This window comes from Mustela nigripes, chromosome 10 (assembly GCF_022355385.1).
Source record: "Mustela nigripes isolate SB6536 chromosome 10, MUSNIG.SB6536, whole genome shotgun sequence".
Classification (NCBI taxonomy): domain Eukaryota; kingdom Metazoa; phylum Chordata; class Mammalia; order Carnivora; family Mustelidae; genus Mustela; species Mustela nigripes.
In genome coordinates, this window is record NC_081566.1 from 34,553,883 (window position 1) to 34,569,736 (window position 15,854).

The 15,854-nt window shown below is 43.0% G+C and overlaps 1 long non-coding RNA gene across 1 annotated transcript in view; it reads left to right on the forward strand.

Moving 5' to 3' along the window:
• The window catches only part of LOC132025565 (uncharacterized), a 47,867-nt gene extending 36,020 nt beyond the window's left edge, over positions 1 to 11,847 (forward strand). The window contains exons 3-5 of the long non-coding RNA XR_009406645.1: positions 5,602 to 5,661; positions 11,323 to 11,412; positions 11,737 to 11,847. This is a non-coding gene — a long non-coding RNA (uncharacterized LOC132025565). The remainder of the gene's footprint in view (positions 1 to 5,601; positions 5,662 to 11,322; positions 11,413 to 11,736) is intronic.
• The last annotated feature ends 4,007 nt before the right edge of the window (positions 11,848 to 15,854 follow it).

A 15,854-nucleotide genomic window follows, 5' to 3' on the forward strand; every position in this document is an offset into this window, starting at 1 on the left:
CCAAGGTTGCTCAGCAGCAGCCTGAGGGGGAGAGAAGCGTTTTTTTTTTTTTTTTGTCTTCAGTTAACATTAAGCCTATATGTGGATTCTAACTCCTGCCATCAACTCAAATGTACTGTGTCTGTGTGAGTGTCCAGAGGGCCTGGAGCCCAAATGTCAGTTGCAAATGGTGATACACACTTGAGCATCCCCTGAGTCACAGCATTATGCATTTATCTAATGACCTCTAATATAGACAACTGGAAAATATAATTCCAGTACTAACTAATGTCTTCTAAAAAGTCTTTGGATAAATCAAGGCCTATAAACTTCTGTAGTTTATCAAATTCCCTCCGTCCCCAAATATTCCTGGAAAGACAGGAAAGTTGGCAGCGAACTTATTTTTTCTTGGGAGGGGGTGTCATCTGGACAGAAGGAACACTGTTAAATGACTCATTGATCTAGGACTACAGAATGGTATAATGTGATGATGAAATCATCACTAATTGTGCAAATACATCTAGTCCTAATCAAGGAGAGAGATGTAATTTATACAAACAGCAGGTGATGGCCAAATGACTTCGCAACCTCTCCCCCATTCCACAACTGAGTCTCTGCTTTGCAAATGAATTTTGTTACAAAATCTGGAAGCATTAATTAGTTTAAAGCAGGAAAGAAACTGCAGGCCCTAAAGACAGTAAAACATTCATTTTCTTATGAATTTAAGCATAGCTGATGCAGGGTCTAAATACAGACTTAAACCCATGATTATATGGTCAATTAAACTTTGACAAAGGAAGTAAGAATATGCAATGGGAAAAAGAAAATCTCTTCAACAAACGGTGTTGAGAAAATTGGACAGCTACACACACGTAAGAATGAAAAGGGACTGCTTTCCAACACCATATACAAAGATTAACCCAAAATGGAGGAAAGACCTAAATGTGAGACCTGAAACCAGAAATATCCTTGACGAGAGCACAGGTGGTAATTTCTCCAGCATCAGCCGGAGCGACATTTTTGTAGATCTGTCTCCTGAGGAAAGGGAAACAAAAGCAAAAAGGAACCATTGGGACTACATCAAAATAAAAAGCTTGTGCACAACAGAGGAAACGATCAACGAAACTAAAAGACAACCTACGGAATGGGAGAAGATACTTGTAAATGACATATCTGATAAAGGGTTAGTATCCAAACTACGTAAAGAACTTACACAAACTGACACCAACAAAATAAATAATCCAATTTAAAATGGAGAGAAGACATATACAGTAGTAGAAGACATATACAGTAGTCCTTTCTCCAAGGACTACATAGATGGCCAACAGACACCGGAAAAGATGGTCAACATCACTCATATCAGAGAAATGCAAATCAGAATGATGATGAGAGATCATCTCACACCTGTCAGAATGGCTAAAATCAACAACACAAGAAACAAGGGTTGGTGAGAATGTGGGGGAAAAAGAAACCCTCGTGCACTGTTGGTGGGAATGTAGCATGTTTGTGGAAATTCCACAAAATGTTTATGGAAAACAGTATTACGTTTCCTCAAAAAATTAAAAATAGAGCTACATTATGATCCAGTAATTCCACAATTGGGTATTTGTGAAAGAATACTAAAACATGAATTCGAAAAGATATATGGATCCTTCTGTCTAAGCAGCATTATTTACAATAGCCCAGCAAGGTGAGTGAAATAGGTGAAGGAAGCTAAAAGTACACTTGCCATGCTGAGCGCTGAATAATGTATAAAATTGTTGCATCCTTACGTTGTGCCCCTGAAACTAATACACCAGAATTAAATTTGTTAAAAAATGGAAAAAATACAAAATATTTCAGAGCAGAAATAATATCTTTGTCTCTGGCATCCCTGACTGTGACCAGCCTACCCAAAGACAATTATGCTGAGAAAGTCCTTTGTCATTTGTAAATGAGACAAAAGTCTCTGGGAAAAAAACATCTTTCCCAAGAAAAAAAAAGAAAAAAGAAAAAAATTTCTGACTTTTATGGCTAATTTATGGGGAGGATTTGGTTTTTTATTTATAGTTCTTTAAACAGATACAGCAGTATCCAGAAGAGGGTGAGTAAGGAAAAACTAGCTCTCTGTAGGAGGGAACTTAAAGAAAGACACACACACACCCATATGGTGTCTGTTAGAAATGCTTTACGAAGCTATTCTCTGGAATCAGCAGTCTTAGAGCCAAAGAAAGCTGAGAATCTGGTCGCTATTGACTCTGAGCCACAAAGAAACTACTGACCAACGGCCACATTCTTCTATTGTACCGATGCAGTTAACACTTTCCTGCAGTGGAACCATCTCACTGTGTGTCCGGAGAAATCTCTTACCACGATGTTTAAAGGGCAGAAATCTGGGGAGGCCAGATTCTAGGCAGAAACAGCCACACCCTTTGAAACCAGGGGTCTCACAGTGGCTCGTTGAATGCTAAACCTAGTGCATTCTGGACTCACTCGTGCCTATGGGGCTTTGCCAATAATCTTCCAGGGAAAATATGAGATGCTGGGGAAGGTGAGCAGGAAGGACGAGAGCTCCCCATTGCTTCCGGGAAAGTGCTCACGGAGTGTACCAGGCAGGATGTATATGACCCTCTTTTGGATACCCCAAACCTCTCTCTGTTTTTTGCTTGTCTGTTTGTTTGTTTGTTTGTTTGTTTATTTAATTTTTTAATATTTTATTTTTTATAAACATATATTTTTATCCCCAGGGGTACAGGTCTGTGAATCACCAGGTTTACACACTTCACAGCACTCACCAAAGCACATACCCTCCCCAATGTCCATAATCCCACCCCCTTCTCCCAACCCCCCTCCCCCCAGCAACCCTCAGTTTGTTTTGTGAGATTAAGAGTCGCTTATGGTTTGTCTCCCTCCCAATCCCATCTTGTTTCATTGATTCTTCTCCTACCCCCTTAACTCCCCATGTTGCATCTCTACTTCCTCATATCAGGGAGATCATATGATAGTTGTCTTTCTCTGCTTGACTTATTTCGCTAAGCATGATACGCTCTAGTTCCATCCATGTTGTCGCAAATGGCAAGATTTCATTTCTTTTGATGGCTGCATAGTATTCCATTGTGTATATATACCACATCTTCTTGATCCATTCATCTGTTGATGGACATCTGGGTTCTTTCCATAGTTTGGCTATTGTGGACATTGCTGCTATAAACATTCGGGTGCACGTGCCCCTTTGGATCACTACATTCGTATCTTTAGGGTAAATACCCAGTAGTGCAATTGCTGCGTCATAGGGCAGTTCTATTTTCAACATTTTGAGGAACCTCCATGCTGTTTTCCAGAGTGGCTGCACCAGCTTGCATTCCCTGTTTGTTTTTAATTAGAGCTGAGAGAGAAACAAAAGAGGACGATAGAAGACTCCTGCATAGAGAAGAACTAAGACACCACTGAAATCATGCTCTAGGAGTAAGAGAGAATTCTCAGGCATCCCCAGTGGGACAAGTCATCATTCCGTGTTTTCAGGTTCCTTCTGTGCTCAACATCCTTAGAATTCCCATTCCCTGTGCTAATGACATGTTGAAATCTCACACAGTTGGAATGTTTCTTTTCTGTTTCTTTCTTTCCGGCGGCCGAAGAGCATGGTTTGGGCGGGCTTGTGTCTGTGACAGCTTCCCATGGGGACAGGCTCCCGTGAAGAATGGAGAGAAACGTCTGCTCTGAATCCCCAGCTACGGAGTGAGACACTGCTCAGCCTTTGGCTGAGCTCCAGGCAGAGCTGCATGAAGCAGGGCTGGAAAGCTCCAGCAGTCCATGAATATGTTCCCAGAGTTGCAAAGACGGGTTTTTGCTTTGTTCTGGAAAAAGCTGTTTTTATTCTGAGGTTGGAGTATCAGCAGAACTCTGTAAATGTAAGCTAATCCTGTCTGCTATGGTTAATCCTGTTCCCACCAGTCCCGTGGACCCAGAGGAATATCCTGTCACGTCCTTAACCGGACTCCCAAGTGTGTTGAAAAATTACATTATTTGAAATTTTCAGGCATGCTCAATGGAAAGAGACAACTGTTAAGTGTAAAGTTCGAGACCAAAATCCCACCTCCTCTACATGCCTTTCAGCTACAACGCCCGCTCCTGGCCCCGAATTCCTGTACGTGGCCCTGAGGTCTCATGAAAACAGCTCTGACCTTCCACTCACTTATTTTGCTCCGGACATTTTGTGTCCCCACATGGATTTTTGGGTTGTTAGAGGGAGGGTGCCTTGTTTTACTTTTGCTTTTATTTCCTAGCAACACCTGCTTCAATAAGCCTGTATCAAGCGCTTGTGAGATACTTGCTTAAGTAATGAATGATTCTTCCTCCCTTCTCTGCCATCAGTCCCATCACCCTAACCTGATGCCCTCAACACTTGACACTCTAGAGTCCGACTGGTAAACTGCTTTTGTGGTTCTGCTGTTCATCTCCACAGTCCTCCTGACTGCAGCAAAATCAGACAGGCATCACCTGGGAAGAGCCACCCAGTGATCATCTCAACGTGAGACCCTCAGTTTGCCCTTGCAGGTCTCACTCTTCTCCCTGGCAACAACCTCCAGAGGAAGGGAGGGGACAGGTCACATTTCCCAATGACACTGTCATTGACAGCAAAGTAAAACAGATAATATGGGGAAGTCACCTAAATTATGATTGATGTGGGGAATGGCCAGCCTTGTTAAGTGATGCTCTTCCTGTGTCATTTGAATTGTGATCCTAAGGCCCATTGCCGTTGAGAAACTGAAAAGAAACAGCTATCACCAACTCTAAGCAGCCCGGATGTAGGTAAGGTTGGTCCTATGCGTGCCCCCTACCCACTGTTCCATATCCTGCCTCCAAACCAACGGCTTTCTCAGTCACGAATTGTTCTGTTCTCTACTATTGTTCCTGTCTTAAAAAAAAAAAAAATCTGTTACAGGTCACCTGGGTGGCTCAGTTGGTTAAGCATCTGCCTTCAACTCCGGTCATGATCCCAGAGTCTTGGGATCCAGCCCGGTGCTGGGCTTCCTGTTCAGCAGGGAGTCTGCTTCTCCCTCTGATCCTGTTCCTCTCTCCACTCCTGCTCTGTCTTTCTCTCAAATAAATAAATTAAAAAAATCTTTTTTAAAAAATCTGTTACAGGGGCGCCTAGGTGGCTCAGTGGGTTAAAGCCTCTGCTTTCGGCTCAGGTCATAATCCCAGGGTCCTGGGATCAAGCCCCGCATCGGGCTCTCTGCTCAGCAGGGAGCCTGCTTCCTCCCCCTCTCTCTCTGCCTGCCTCTCTGCCCACTTGTAATCTCTGTCTGTCAAATAAAATAAATAAAATCTTAAAAAAAAATCTGTTACAAACATACAGAACTTGCTAACATCTCCCTTGTGAGAAAAAAAAATGTTTTAAAAAAGATGCAGCGAAACAGCGATCATTAACACAAATAATGATAGAAATTCAAGCATTAGTCCACTCCAGATTAAAGAAATATGTGTTGTTGTTGTTGTTGTTGTTGTTTTTAATTTAAGAGTAAGAAACTACTCACAACGAGTATTAATGAGGCTGGTTGTAACTGTAATAAACATCTCTGGCAGAAATAAATTGTCAGATATCACTGCACAAATCACTTAATGTTATTTTATTTTTAAAAGGAGAGTTCATCTCACCCAGCTGTTTGGTGATCCGGTATCCTGGAGTAAAAACAACTAAAGGTCAGTGATGATTCTTTCCTGAGACAGTGAAGATATTTTCACTTTAGAGGTCTGGGTTTGCCCAGAAAGGAACAGCCAAATCTATTAGCAAAAGGAAAGAAATCTCTTCCAGGCTTTTATTTTCTATGAGAATCTTCAAAACGGGCCCAACTGCGAGCTGGTGGCTCTTCTCCCAGCCAACCTGCTCTCACATTTTGGTTGTTTCTACCACCTGACGTTGACGTGTATTTGAATTCGGTGCCCTTTAATTTTGGCCCAAGCGCAGTCACAGACTCATTTCTTTGTTTTCACCTTAGCACAGCTAAGACAGATTGGAACTTTCACAAAAGCTTTTCTAATATAGTAATTAAAACAAAAAAAGAAAAAGAGAGAAAAGAACGGAAAATCAACAGACTTCCAAAGTCCGTCTCAACTTCCGGTGGGGGAAGTCATTTGAGCATCCTCAGTTTCCTCCTAGACATTGTGCCCTCATGGTGGTCCAGATCAAGAGAGGGAGAGAAATTTCCACTGAGCCGCCCGGGCTTCCCACTACCCTTCCCCACCAGTCGCAACAGAGCCTTCTCCTATGTTCTGACAGGAAAAACATGGTCTGGTGTGCTGGGGGAGGGGCCTGCTGCTCTCAGACACACTTGCTCTAGGAAAGAAGCCCCTGCAGAGTGCGGAGGGGTGGGGCTTGGTGTAAGCGGCTCTGGCCTCCACTTTTGGCATTGTGCTGCTCACTGAGGTCAGCCTGTGCCCATGGGTAGGGGAGAAAAATGACACCAGCCCTCTCCGTTATCCCCAGAGAGGGGAGATTGCGCCACCCCATCCCCTGTCTGGGGAAGCCTTCCTGGAGGAAGGGGCAAACTTCCTTCGTGTACCCCGTATTCCTGCCTTCACCCTGCCCGTGCCATCTGCCTTCACCTGCCTGCTCGGCAGCACGGTGCACCTGCATTTTATCCCAGGCAGGCCGGGCGAATTTTCCAAACTTAGGGACCTGGCATGGTGTGGATCCTTGCTCATCCTTTGTCGGGGCGGGGGGCGGGGGCGGTAAGAGGGGATCCTCACCTCACTGGGGCTTGTGCTGGTTTGTCCCAAAGCAGTTGCACCAATGTGCAGGAGCTTAAAGTTTATAGTACAGTGCAACAAACAGCTGATGTCCGGGTTAACCTCCCTCAGCAGTTGTCTCTGCCCCTGTGCTAAGGAGTGGGGCAGAGCAAGGGCACCTGCCAGCTCTTTTGTCCCCTGAGTGCTCAGGGGATGTTCATTGTTCCAGATGCGCCCCAAGAAGGGAGAACCACGTCTCCCAGTCCATATTGGGGGATTCTCGGATTGCACACTCCACTCCCGGGCCTCTGGCCTCTTTCTGCACAGGAGAACTGTGGTGACTGCTGGGCCAACACTGGCCAAGTCACTGACCTCTAACACTCCAGTCTTCAAGCTCTGCTGGTTCTAAATACTCACAATAATCAGCTCCTCTTGTTTTCTTAGTCGAAAATGTTTACCTTGGATGAGCCCCTGTGTGCTGCTCTCTCTCTTTCTCTCTGTCTTCCTAGCCTCTCTCCATGATCAGGACTCATGTCAATTTGATTATTAGATCAGTTAGACAATTAGAAGAACATAGAAGAGTAGAAGAAACTCCCCATGGTCCCCCCCTCCACACACACACACAAATTCCCCAAATGGAAGAATAGATATTTGGTCATACTGAGGGTGTATGCTTGTCACTCTAAGTTCAGCCATTCTAACTGCCTGACAAATGTCTGAAAGCTAATGAGTAGGAAAAGGAACCTATTGAATTATGGCAACAACTTCCTCCTCTTTATTTTTTTTAACGTGTTTTTTTAAGTTTTTATTTTTAAGTAATCTCTACACCCAATGTGGGGCTTGAACTCCCAATCCTGAGATCAAGAGTCACACCTTCCACTGACTGAGCCAGCCAGACACCCCATAACTTCCTGCTCTTTAAAAAACAATGATAATGAGTTGAAATACAAAGCTCCGCTTCTCACTTCTGTCCTCTGAAGCCTGAGAAAAGCAGGATATGGGCTTCTGACCTATTAATCCTACCAAGTTCATAAACATGAATTCAGACAATAACAAACTGTTTTCTATTGGTTGGAGAAGGAAATAGCTCTAGAAGACATTTGTTGCTCAACTCATAAATATCTAATTAAATTCAGGAGTGATTACTTGGAATAAATTCTGAATAAATGAGCTATACAATAAATGATGAATAAATCCATCAACTTAAAATCTTCCTGCCAACCGCCTCAAGCCCCTTTAACCAATAGGATTTGCTCTTTTTCTTCTTTTGGACCCTAGTGCCGCATTTTGTTCCCAGCCTCTACTCAAGCCTTCTGTTTCCTTCGTCTCTGTTATTTACTCCTACAGCCTAAAACAAACAAAATAAAACAAAATGAAAACAAACCAAACCATCAGCTCTGCTTTCCCTTCAAAATAATCCAAGTGACCCCATCCTTGCGGTTCCCCCTCTGACTTCTCAGCGAGGCCTCCACCCCCACACTGGCCTGTTGAACAGGTTTCTTTTTTCCCTCCTATCTCAACAGAAACCAAGTTGTCTTGATAGTACTTCATGCCCAGCTGCCTCCTCTTGTGAAATCCCTATTGCCTACTCCTACTTATTTCGTGATAGAAGAGAAATTTCTTTTTTTTTTTTTTTAAGATTTTATTTATTTATTTGAGAGAGAGACAGTGAGAGAGAGCATGAGCGAGGAGAAGGTCAGAGGGAGAAGCAGACTTCCCATGGAGCTGGGAGCCCGATGCGGGACTCAATCCCGGGACTCCGGGATCATGACCTGAGCCGAAGGCAGTCGTCCAACCAACTGAGCCACCCAGGCATCCCGAGAAGAGAAATTTCTATTCTGCTGTGCCTTTAAGCCCATCAATCCATTTTCACTAAAAGTTTTTCCAACCCTTGATTTAATTACTTCCAGAGGGTAAACACAGTCCATATGACTCTTCTGATGACATTTGCTCTCCCATTTTTTGGTCTCAAGGAATCCCTCTTCTCACCAGGAGCTGGAATAACCCTTCTAAATAGCATATCTGGTTATATTATTTCCCACTTTTGGATTGCTTCGTGATTCTCTATAGTCTATTGGGTAAATTCCAAACCGCTCCCATGCTTGGAAATCTATTACGGCATCGTTCTAACTGTACTTTCTGACATGTCCCACCCCCAAATTTCCATGGCTCTCGTTCTAGCCATGCCAAACTGCTGCCCACCCACAGAAACATACAAGGTGCCTGCCTCAGCCCACCATCTTCAGGGTCATTGACAAACCCCTCCCCTACATGTCCACAGACACACCCAGGAAACCTGCTTTTCACTTTTTAGGAGGCATAAGTATTTTCTACCGTGTGCGTCATGCCATGAAAATGCCAGTATAACCGCAGCAAGAACCGAGTATATCTGGGGATGGACAGCTGGGTCACTGCTTTTCAACTATATGTGATCTGACCAGGGGAAGAGCCAGAACTTTCTCAGAGCCATGAGTTCTCTGAACATCCTGGACCAGACTGTGGCATGTGGGTATTTTAGTAATTGGCTCACCTTCAGCTGATGTGATTGAAACTATGGTTCGCTACTTATTTGGTCAAGTGAAAAGAAGATGACCTTTAGTCATAAAAAATGTATGTTACAGTATGTTAAAACTTATAAAGCAGGATTCATGATACCGTCGTCAGCATTCTTGTCATCACAGCTGATACAGTTTGCAATATATCCCATACTATGATAACTACATTATCGCCATTATTTCATTTGTTCCTCAAGGTATTTAATTCTACTTTTATCATCTTCCATCAGTCCTACCCTCACCCACTTCTGCTATTTCTAATCACCCTAACCTACTACACTTCATCTTTTCCACAGCAACGTTCGCCTTCTATTTACCTGTTTATTATGCCTACTGCTCCTTTTCTGTCTTTTCTTAGCAGAATATAAATTCCACAAGGCATCAGACTTTTAAAAAAAATTCTATCTGATTATAGAAGTACATAGTAGGTGTTCTACAAATATTTGTTTCATAAGTAGCCAAAGCTCTATGAAATAAATAATATTTTAAAATTCCTGTTCTACAAATAAGGAAATGGAGACACAAAGAGGTTAACACATATAGCAGGGAGATGGAGGACAAGAATTTGAATGACCAGTGGATTCCAGAGTCTGCTTTCTTAACATTACACGGCAAGTAACATAACAATTTATTTGGAATTATCTTTCTTTTAAAAATTATCATCAGTCTTGCTCACAAAGGCTAGCAGTCCCTTTTACAGATACAGTCATTGAATACTGTTTGAAAACTCTTGAAGACATCAAATATGGTTTAAGAGACTTTATTTCGGGTATTTATGTTCTAAAAAGTGTTTCCTTCCAGGACATTGTTTATATTCTCTCTTTAGGTTTTATTTGTATCTGTTGTGGTGGTAATTTTCCAACCCAGGAAACTACTTTGGAAGTATATTTAGGGCGTTTAAATTTAGATAATAAACTGAATTACTTCTTCCGGGCAACAGTGTCATGCTGTGTGTGGTTTCAGAATGCTGACTGCCAAATACAAGGGCTTGTCCGCCAGATGGTTCTTTCTGATGGCTGGAGTCACGGCTTTCAGCAGCCTGCTTTCCCATCTCAGAGTAGCTCCACAGAGACACAACACAACCAGCAAGGGCTGGTGAGTCCATATTTTTTCTAAAGGACGTCAGCATATGTGCACAGGGATGAAACTAATATGCATTTTTTTTCTACTAAAGAAAAGCACAGTCCTCCTGTGTCTCCTCTATTCTCAATATTTCACCATGACACCATTCACTTTAAAAAAAAAAAAGGAAAGCAGGCTCCCTGCTGAGCAGAGAGCCCCACTCGATTCCAGGACCCTGAGATCATGACCTGAGCCAAAGGCAGAGGCTTAACCCACTGAGCCACCCACGCACCCTGATATCACTCACTTCTGACACCCGATGTGTGGTGTTTCCATACACCAAGCCATTCTGCGACACCAGCTGGACACCGGACGATCCAGTTCAGTCCTGACGCTATCCACCTGGTGATTGTTTAGCTCCCACACATCAAGGGGTCAGTCCTACCAGACTGCTCCCCACCCCCACTTAGATGCCAATCACCAGTCCACCTTGTCACCTTTCTGATGGAGGGGTATAAATTGGAAGTTCCTAGCACAAGCTCTTCGGGTTCCATTAATTGTTAGATTGGCGTGTAGAACTCAGGAAAACATTTTGCTTATGAGATTACCCATTTATTTTCAAAGGATGTAAGTCAGAAACAGCCAAATGGAAGGTACATAGGACGGGGTGAGGAGGGGCGGTGACTTCTCGGGCACCAGTCTCCCTGCTTCTCCCCATGTTCACCACCTAGGATGCTCTTCAAACCAGTGCTTTGTTTGTCTGTTTGGTTTTTATGGCAGCTTCGTTACAGAGGCACAATTGATTAGATCATTGACCACTGGTAATTGAACTCAGTCTCTAACTGCACTCTTCTCCCCCGAGGTCAGGGTGGGGGGGGGTGCTGAAGGTTCCCACCCCACAGTAGAAAAGAACCACTGTGCTGGCAAATCCATAACCCAGTTATCATTGTCTGCTTTCTTAGTAACTGCAAGGAATTATGCCAGCACTAATTTATATACTGTGTCTGACCCTATTCAGGGAACACAGGTGTGCAGAGCCCTGAGGAGAGCTTTTGAAAGGGATCGTCATATAAATGTTGAGCCTTGGGAAATGAAGTCATGCAAAATGGTAAGGTGGCCCCTGGAAGCGGAATGAGCCAGGTCTGGGAAAGCTTGAAGTTTGACTTTAAGATTAGAAGCGTACCACTCCGGAGAGTGCATCTCCAAGGGTGCATCAAATATCCATTTTGTCCTGATGCCAAAAGGCCAAGTATCAGAGTACAATGGTTGACTAAAATGGAGGTCAAAGCTTATTATGAGGATTGTGGAATACATTTGGATGCTGGAGGGAGAAAAATTAGATATCTTGGATAAACCAAGAGAATTGAACAATTATTGCAAATGTTTATGAAAATTTAATAGTTGAACTTTTAATGTTTCTATTCTCATTCAGGAACAAGAATTTATCAAGAATTTCTCAGCATTGTCAGCCGCTAGGCTGTTCCCATGGTTACTGTATTGGTTCTTTGTGAACTTCCCAGATCTTCCCTTTCCATGGATGTTAGAAGAGCAAGATACTTGGGAACTATGACATTTTTTCTTAACCATTTCTTCCTTTTTTTGTATGTCTTATAATAATTTATCACATTATGGTTGATGACACTTCATCATGAATATCACATATGATTTAGAAGTTTTTTTCTCTTTTTGTCACATTCAAAGTGGCAGCATTGATGTTCTCCTTTCTGTTCTGGTTTGGTGAGTTCCTAAAGGACTTGTGTAAAAACATAGTGGCCTAAAGGAAATAAAATAACTCAACAGAGCTATGCAAGATCATTTTGTTTAACATGACGAGTGCTACCGTATCAAGCAATTCCATGAATAGTATCACTTTGATGTAAACTCTTGTTTTGCCTTGTGCAATTATTTATTAGATGTTTGTTGGCTGAAGAGTTACGGTTTCCCTCAAGTTGTCCTCATAATGCACTGTCAATATTTAATATGAATGCTCAAATGATTTCCCTATTTATTTAAATATTTAAATATTTTTTGTACATACACTCAATAGGTTTAACAGTGATTTGTCACAGTAATACATATAAGGGATATTTGTAATAATTCATGTGTAGTATATATCCTTCAACTGACTGATGGAATCCTGGTATAAAGCACATAAGGAGACTTTTCACTGAGTTGCATTTAGAATACCTGCTCTCCATATTTAAAAGAGAAGGTTCAGTAGGGACTATACATTTCAATGACATTCTTTTTATACATTACCATCACTGTGACTCAGATTAGATGTGATTAGATATGGCCTTGAAGGATGCCAGAAATCACCGGTGTAAGACGCATAAAGATATGTGGCCTCCACAGGACAAAGCTGAATTGCAAATTGTCAAATACAGAGGCTACTAGGTGCATCTCTGGTCTCTGTACTATGAAAATGGCATTATGGGGCTGGAGGGGGGTTGCTCTATCGGTGATCGAATGTGATCATTTTTCTGAGATGCATGGGCAGGGTAGGTACAAGCATTCTTGGTCCATGTGCATTGTCACTGGTAGTGATGAAATTGAAGGATGTCAGTTGTAGGCACATCACCAGAGATCCACTTCGCCCGGCTAGGCATTTTGGAAGTGCAACCTGAATGCTTGGTTTATCAATTAACAGGTTCTAGGTAAGCAGTCATGTGCCCAAGGGCTGTTCAGAACCACCTGTGACATCTGGGAGCAGAATGTTAGGTTCCTACTAATTTCTTGCACTTTCCCCTTTCGTCAGGATGCTGAAAGTACCATCTCTTCAGGGCGCCTGGGTGGCTCAGTGGGTTAAAGCCTCTGCCTGTGGCTCGGGTCATGATCTGAGGGTCCTGGGATCGAGCCCTGCATCAGGCTCTCTCCTCTGCAGGGAGCCTGCTTCCTCCTCTCTCTCTCTGCCTGCCTCTCTGCCTACTTGTGATCTCTGTCTGTTAAATAAATAAATAAAAATAAAATCTTAAAAAAAAATACCATCTCTTCCAATCATTCCAAGAATCCGTATTACTCATAAACGATAGAAATTGCATGAGAACCTTTACAATGACTTTAGATTTCCCTCCCCTATAAACTCTGAAATTTGGAATAGGGGCCACCCTGGGAGGGTTGGGAGACTGTAGAGACAGGACTCGTGAGAGGGAAAACATCTCTAGCAGAACCTCGCCTAATTAGCCCTCAAGGGTTGCTACCTCTTGGAGTCAGTAGCCTTGATCCTCTCTTGGGACCATATTTTGGGTGGGTGGGTGGGGGCAGGGAATAGAATGTGGCCACAAACAAAACCTAGTAAATGGCATGATAAAGGAAACATAGATTTACAGCAAAATATCTGAGTGTCCCTCCACCCCCTTTGGAGGATCTGGTGCACTCATCAACCAGGCCAGTGATGGAATTTTAGGACCCAGGAGGCAGAAGCGAAGGCAGAGAGTCCTGATCTCCAGAGGGCCAGGGATGTCATTATTAGAGACCACATGGGGATCTGGATGGCAATAAATAGTCCTACGCCCAAGGGACTCAGGAATACCTGAATTATGCTTTCTCAAATATACTCCAACTTCTCCATCATCACTCTATCCCTTCCCCTGCTCTGCTGGCCTGGCTTCCTAACAGGGAGGTGTAGGGTCAGGAAATGACTCCAGCTAAGGCCTGGCCTCTCATTTCCTTGAGCTCCATATCTCCAGTGACATTCTCCTCACTCAGCACCCTTTCCAATGGCCATCCTAGACTTGGTTGCTCTTAAGACTTTCTGTGACATTTGCAACCTTTCTTTTCCTTTCTTGAAATGCAGGCCTCTTTACTTCTTCCCTCTCTCTGAGGATATGTTCTTACCTCCTACTTAACTGGGAAAACAGAAGCCAGAACAGACACCTGATATACAACCAAACAGCCTCCATACCTGTTCTTTCCTTTTCCCCTGTAAAGTGGAGATGCCCATCCTTCCATCAGAGGTCATTTCCCACAGCTAAGTTTGGAATCATACCCACTATGGCTTTATCAGGAAACCAGGGTGGCTCTCCCGTGCCAATATCCTCTATGCTACCCCCGCCCCCCATCTACTGCAACCAACCTACCCCTTACCCTGAGGTACCACTCCAGCTACTGCCCTCTGTCTTTGCTCTCTTTAGCAGCCAGATACAATTTTTGTTAGTCTTTAAAATTACACTAGTGTTTTCTATAAATATATAAAATTACAGTTATTAGATATAAAAACACACTCATATTACATGAGTATAAAATGCCAAATAAATACTTTCTCTTCCTAGACATCCCCTAAATACAAATCCCAGAGATAATCACTGGGAAATTGTGTATGTATGTACCAATGTACATAGGTTCATAAGAATTTCTTACACAGGGCACGCTTGGGTGGCTCAGTTGGTTGAGCATCCAATCCTTGGTTTTGGTTCAGGTCATGATCTCATGGGTCCTGGGATCAAGCCCATGTTGGGTTCTGTGACCAGTGGAGTCAGCTTGAAGATTGTCTCCCTCTGCCCCCCATCAACTCCCATGTATGCACATGTGTGCACACACATACTCTCTCTCTCTAGAATAAATAAATAGATAAATAAATACAAGAATTTCTTACACGAATGGAATTATATCACATGCTGTTCTGCAACACGCTTTTTTTCTTTACATATTTTAGATCTCTTTTCACATCAGTACATATAAATACACCTCATTATTGTTAATATCTGCAGTAAATTTTATTTTTTTTTAATATTCATGATGCTATCTTCAGTGACTAGAACAGCCCATAGTAGGCACTGTATGAGTATTGGTGAATAAGTGAATAAGTTCCACTGCTTATAAGCACATCATATTTGAGAACAGTCCTCTATTGATAACCTGCAGAGAAGAAAAACAGGTGCTCCTTCTTTACTCAGCTGATAGCTTGCCAATTGCCAGACTAGTGAGTGCAGCCCCTGCTAAGTCACCGACTGACCACAGACACATGAGCTAGTTTAACCAAGACTGGTGGAGCCGGAGCCGTACCAGAAAGACTACCCAGAAGAATCCTTATTTATAAAGAGTTGTTTCAGGGAACTAAATTTTAGGATTGCTTTTCCACAAAGGCCCATCAAAATATCCTTGCCATTTGCTAGCAGTTTGTTAAGCAAAAGCACAGAAAGGATTGCAGTTCTCAACTTGGCAGTTATCAAGTGTGAAGCCCAGGCATCTCGTGGGGCTCATTAAATATGGGACACATTCAGCTTACAAGTAACTGATTGGGGCTTTTGACCCATGAAATAATTTTCTTTTCATTGTTTTGTTGAGGTGGTGGTTGGGGTGGCCTTTGTGGGAGACGACTCAGGCAAAACTGACAGACCTTGAAGAGGAACTCACCCAACACATTCTTCCCAGTCACAGGGAGGTAAACCTGCCCTCGGGATGTGGGTGGGGATGGAAAGGAAGTGTGATGGAACGTCTGTGCTCCAAGTGCTGCTCCAGAACCTCTGATACCAAGAAGCTTCTCTCTGTACTGAGCATGACAAGAGCTCCTCAGGCGAGTGTGGATTTCCCCGTGGTTGTGACAAAGCA